Raw genomic sequence first — 6,447 nt, 5'->3', positions numbered from 1 at the left:
GTGTGTGTGGGGCGACTATAGACGCTGCTAGAATGCAAAGGCTGAACAGGCCGCCATACCACCTCAGTAATTCCCTCCACTACCAAAGATCTGTATTCCCAACTGTTACTACTTACAAATAAGCCCCACTCACCAATTGCCATGGAAGACAATAAAGTTTATTTTCTAGGTTCCGATGAAGCTGCACCGGAGATACAGGATACAGGATCTTAGAATTCTAAGAGTGGATTAAAAATATTCCTATCTCTTCAGATATTTCTTTTCTGTCTGTGTTCCTTAGTCTTGAAAACAAGAATATTTGTAGACTTGTAGAACAAAAGATCTTTGATTGCTCAAGGTTAACGTTCACAAATTCACCTTTTAAAACGTCCAACATTGTAAAGTTATGAGTACAGGACAGTTAGCAAGATGCATTTTGGACGCTAGAGGGCACTAGTATTTCCCCAGGTGGAAAAGGAATAAAGTACATGGATTATTTTAATATCCTGTTTGAATGGATTAACCGGATACTAGTGGCCACTTCCATTTATTTTTATGAAATGATTAGAAGGTGTGTTTATTTATACTTTAACCTCTAATCTCATATCCTAAATCACATGAGATTGTAAATGTTACTTCCTACTGTATCAGGCTCATATTGGTTATTCTTTTGTTTATTACTAGAAATAAGTATTCATATCCATTCTTGTTCTAGAAAGCATTCTAGAATAAATTCAGGAAACATAGAATATAACACAATAAGAAGTATTGATTATATGTGATGGAAAAGGTAAAAAGAATGCATAGAATATCAGAGCGAAGGTCAATTTAAACATAAACATCTTCCATCAAGTTCTAAATATTTGCTAGGCATGGGCTGAACGTCTGTCTCTAAGACACTGAGATAGGAAATATGGCACTTATGAACATGTCACCATCTGAAAGCATGTTTCCAAGGGCTACAGTGCATGAACTGATATATCACTGAAGGAGAATGTTTGTAGATGTCTAGAATGGACTTCCATTAAAGTATTACAAAATAACCAGATTTAGTAGTGCATATTTGTATTCCCTACACTCAGGAAACAGAAGCAGGATTGCCACAAGGTCCAGGCAAGCCTTGTCTACCTAATGAGGTCCAAGTCAGTCAGACCCCGTTTCAAAATCAAGAACAAACAATACCCTACCCACAAATAAATATATGGGTAAAACCATACATATTCTTATGCTGAAGCTCTTATAGAATCATAAAATAATAAGCTTATGGGCAAAACGACTGGAAGAAAATTACAAAACATTTTTAACGATAATTATTTGTATGTAATATGTGAGTGTGGGAATGTCCATGCCACAACAGGGATGTGGAAGTCAGAGGACAATTTTTTTTAAAGTTGTAGGTTCTGGAGATGGAACAGGTCAAAAGGCTCACAGGACAAGTGCTTGACCTTACTGCCTTGCTCTGGCATCACAAAACAGGACCTTACCATTATCAGTAACAATTAGATTTAACAACTGATGTTTGGCTGAAATTACATTACCGCTAAAAATGTGAATATGAAGTTCACTGCTTATATTCACTTAGCTCACTGCATTTCCATTAGCATGACTTGCTATCATTTGTTTTCATTTACTCAATAAAAAAATCTAACTATTTAGGCCGGGCGGTGGTGGCACATGCCTTTAATCCCAGCACTCAGGAGGCAGAGGCAGGTGGATCTCTGTGAGTTTGAGGCTAGCCTGGTCTCCAAAGCGAGTACCAGGAAAGGCGCAAAGCTACACAGAGAAACCCTGTCTTGAAAAAACAAAAAAAAACCCAAAAAAACAAAAAAAAATCTAACTATTTAAATACTGTCTGGTGCAAAAACACTGCTGTAAACATCAATAGAAACCTGGGTCAAAAATGTCTCTTAGCATCTGTTTGGCTATGAGACACTCATCCAGATGATGGAATTCCCATAAAATTCCAAGGCTATTGTATTTTCATTTTGGCCATCTGAAAACAAACAAACAAAAACAAGGTATTGGGCTGGCAAGATGGTTCAGAAGGTATTTCCTTCCAAAGTAGATATTCATACATATATATGCAAAATAAGCAAGTGCAAATAAACAAAATGAAGGGAAGTAACTGTTGGTTAAGCGGTGTCTCTCGTGGCTGGCCTCCGCCCACAGCGACCATGCTGATGGAGGAGAGTGCTCGATGTATTGGTGATGGAAGAGTCACGAGCCACAGTTACCTTTTTAGAGCTTTATTGGGAGAGGGAGAGGGAGAGGGAGAGAGGGGGGGGAATACGGAAGGAGAGAGTGTGGAAAAGGAGAGAACGCACAGAGGGCACGCCCACTTTTTAAGCTGGAACACAGTTGCAGGCTGGTGACATAAGGTGATTAAGGACAGAATCCTTACATGCCAGACTTTCGCTTATTTTTTTAAAAAAAAGCAGGTAGATGGGAATAGGGGCGTCCTTCCTCTCAAAAGCTGCTTCCAGCTGACTTTTGGATGTCGGTTGGCTATGGGGAAACGGAGAAGAGGAGTCTTCCGAGGTAGACAGACATTGTGGGATGCTGTCTGTCATCCATTTGCTCTGGAGACATGTATCCCTCTTGGCTGTGGCTGGGAACTTTCTGTTTGACAAGATGTTGGTGACACAGAAAAAAGCTTAGAGAGAAAAGAATCATTATTATTTTATGTTGGCATTTATCTGAGGTAGATCTGGCCTGTCCAGATGGATTTTGAAACATGTTAAATTTTCTTAGAGATAGATTAATTTAAAGCACCTGTTTCCTTTACTAGTTCGGCATCCAGGAGACAGGCGATCAATTGTTAAAAGCATCTCACAGTAATAGATGTTTACATTAAAGTCTTTTTGTAGCACCCAGATGCTTTTGGGTCTGGAGGTGTAAATACCTTTTAGCTGTTACAGTTTCTTACTTGATGATCTCTGGACTCCAGTTCTGTGGTGGTCCTGTATCATTAGCTGAACAGTGAGTTAGACCAGGGAACTGGGAAGAGAAAAGCTTGTGGTGCATGAGAATTTATTTTTTTGGAATTAGGGACAAGGCAAAGATCAGGGCCCTGTCTGTATACACGTGAGAAACACAGGCAGTGGATCTGGAGTGAGACAATGAGCTCTTATCTTAGCTGGAAATCTTTTTCCATTAAGTAACTCTGAAAGTACAATTAAATCTGGTGAGGTGGGTAAGGCTGTCCTCTGTACCCGACAATAGAGAAAGGAGAAGTGACATCCCAAAACTCCCAGGACTGAGTCAGTGGTTTTGGTGTCCAGAAGGAAAGAAACGGATTGCTTCCCTGCTGCATTCTGGGTTCCCTGCCATGTCTGTAGCCAAGCCTAGGTCTGCTGGAGGTCTTAGCTTGATGTATCCATGTGTCTTGGCGCCTGGGGGCAGTCAGCTGACTGGTTGTCTTTCTAGGTGGCACTTTTAACAAGGCTGGTGATGGCCTGGCAGGGCATTCGCTAGCCCGTGGCCTTTTTCTTCACTTAAAACAGGGACCCAACAGCTTTTGGGAGTCAGCGAGTGCCAGCACTTGGCAATTTAGTTTTCAGGCTTTTATCTCTTCCCTGGCACACCTTAAATGCCATAGATGACTCTTTTGCCTGTGGGGTCAGGAGCCTTGCTCTCCAGATGCTCAAGTTTTAGTCGGGGAGGTCTGGGGAACAAGAGACGGATTTTACCCCATGTCCTGAATTTTTTTTTTCCTGATGATTGTTGGCTTAAAGACAGCTTTTGGAAGATCTGCCAGGAGGCAGACTATAAACCGATCCTTTTGGAAGACTTGTCTGAGGCTATAAGCTGATTTTTGGCTTAAGAGCCATCCTGACTACTGTAAACTTATTTGTATGGATCTTAGCTGCTACCAGACCCTTCTGTGCTTCTCAAGGCATTTGAGAATGAGTGGGTGGAGTTAAGGTGAGTTAGGATGAGCATCAGTAGAAGCCGCCCAATCCTGCCCATTTGGGCCCACTCACTGCCGGCAGAAGTCAGACAGAAAAGGTTGCATGTGGCAGACGCAGAAGTGGGGAGGGAGAAGGGTTTAGAGCTTTAGCAGAAAGCTTGGGGATAAAGTAACTCTTTTAATTGCCCATTAGCTGGCAGAAGTTCCCATGACGCTGTTATGCAGCCAGATTTATCAGTACCACGAAGCTGTTATGCGGTCAGATTTACCAGTACCTGCCCCTTTGTTCTATGGCTTTTGCCCATTTGTTGGCAGAAGTTCCCGGGACACTGTTATGTGGCCAGATTTATCGGTACCCGCCCCATCCGTCAATGTAGGTGGTAAATGTATCCGCCTCTTTGTCCCATGGCTGTAGCCGAGAGAAAAATAAAAAATTAAAATAACAAACCAGGATCAGACTCCAATCTCGGGCGTCCCTGAGAGTGAAGAAGGATCTATGAGTCAGCTCAAGTCACCGATCCTTTTCGTCAAGGGATGATGAGGGCTATAGCGGCTGTGCTGCAGTTGGTCCACGGTGGACCCGAGACAGCATTTACCCCCTCGTCAGGAGTGAAAATGTGCCTGCCATTGCCAGCACAGCCTGAGGACAACCCCCGGGGTGTCCGTCCCAAAGAAGATAGCTCAGACTACAGCCGCGAGAACAGCAGACTCACTGTGGTGAAGAATCATGGTGGTAGCAGTAGTGGTAGCTGTGTGGGGGTACAGCGGAGGCGAGGGACGTGCGCATGCTCGCTGTCTCTCGGTCTCACTGGATGGGGGAGGAGGCGGCAAGCGGCAGCAGTCACAGCAGGTCCTCGGTGGTCTATCCGAGTCTGAACGGCACCAAATGTTGGTTAAGCGGCGGTGCTCATGGCGATGGAGGAGAGTGCTGGATGTATTGGTGACGGAAGAGTCATGAGCCATAGTTACCTTTCTAGAGCTTTATTGGGAGAGAGAGAGAGAGAGAGAGAGAGAGAGAGAGAGAGAGAGAGAGAGAGAGAGAAAGAGACAGAGAGAGAGAGAGAGAGAGAGAGAGAGAGAGAGAGAGAGAGAGAGAGAGAGAGAACGCAGAGGAGGGAATACGGAAGGAGAGAGTGTGGAAAGAGAGAACATAGAGAAGGCACGCCCGCTTTTTAGGCTGGGATGCAGGCTGGTGATGTAATTAAGGACATAATCCTTACAGTAACAGGACTTGATCACTTCTGTCTTAGGGTTTTTACATCTGTGAAGAGACCACGACAACTCTTATAAGGAAAACATTTAATTGGGGTGACTCACTTAGAGTTTCAGAGGTTCAGTCCATTATCATCACGCAGGGAGCTTAGCAGTGTGCTGGCTACAACTTGGTTTGCAGGGAACAGGAAATTGATTGACACACTGGGCGGTATCCTGAGCATAGGCAATCTCAAAGCCTGCCCCCACCATGACACACTTCCTCCAATAAGGCCATACCCACTACAACAAAGCCACACCTCCTAATAGTGCCACTCTGTATGAGATTATGGGGGGCCAATGACATTCAAACGACCACAACTACTTATCCATGAAGGTTATGGGCAAGAGAACAGCAAAGGTGACTGTTGTATTTGGGGTTTGGGTGACAGAACACTTCAACAAGGAAGGGATATGGTCATGGATTGGATAGTCAAGAGAATGAGTGAAGCTCCAGGATTGTTTAGTGTGAAAGGCTGTGGGACACAAAAATGGGGATGTGCAGGAGGCAGCTAGCCACATGCCATCTGGAACTCAGAAGAGGTGGCTGGGCAGGGGATCTGAACCTGGGTTTCTTTAGTGTGTGTTACCAGCACTGAAGACAGTGTATGAGCTCATCCAGAAGTATAGTCAGAAGAAAAGCCTCCAAGAAAGAACCCTGAGGCATACTTAAATCTTTAAGGGTCAGGTGGAAGATAAGAGCCTCCCACCACAAAGAGGAAGAGGAACTAGGGTAGGAGAATCTCAGAGTCAAATATGATGGTAGCCAATAGTCCAGAAAGTTTTCAAAAAAGAAGAAGTACTGAGAAAGATAAGAAAAAGACAGAGCCTGGAAATAACTTGACAACTAGGAGGACCTCATGGATGCAGTTTTAGTAGGATGACTCTAAATTGATTATGATAGGAGCTGTGCTGCAGGAGACTGACTTGTGAATGAGAGATATCGGAAGGGAGACAAGAAAGATGATTGTGAAGAAAACACTTTTTAATAAAGATCGTCTCATGTAGTCCAGGCTAACATTGAATTTGCTATGTAGCTGAGGCTGGCCTAGAACTCCGGATCTTCTTGTCTCCACACCTCAAGTGTTGGGGTACAGGTGTGACCTACTATACCTGGCTAGAACACACTTTTCTTGATTCCACACTTTCTCATCATTTGGCATACTTGCAGGTCATTTGTCCCGAGCAGAGTGGATGATTCTGTTACTTTGGAGTCATTCGTGTGGGTTGTTTCTGTTTAATTTCCTTATTGTATCAATAACCATGTAAAGCACATCTTTATCTTGCGTGTCAAAAATGCTTGTATC

This window comes from Peromyscus eremicus, chromosome 13, assembly GCF_949786415.1.
Source record: "Peromyscus eremicus chromosome 13, PerEre_H2_v1, whole genome shotgun sequence".
NCBI classification, from domain to species: domain Eukaryota; kingdom Metazoa; phylum Chordata; class Mammalia; order Rodentia; family Cricetidae; genus Peromyscus; species Peromyscus eremicus.
Note: the sequence above shows the minus strand (reverse complement) of the source record.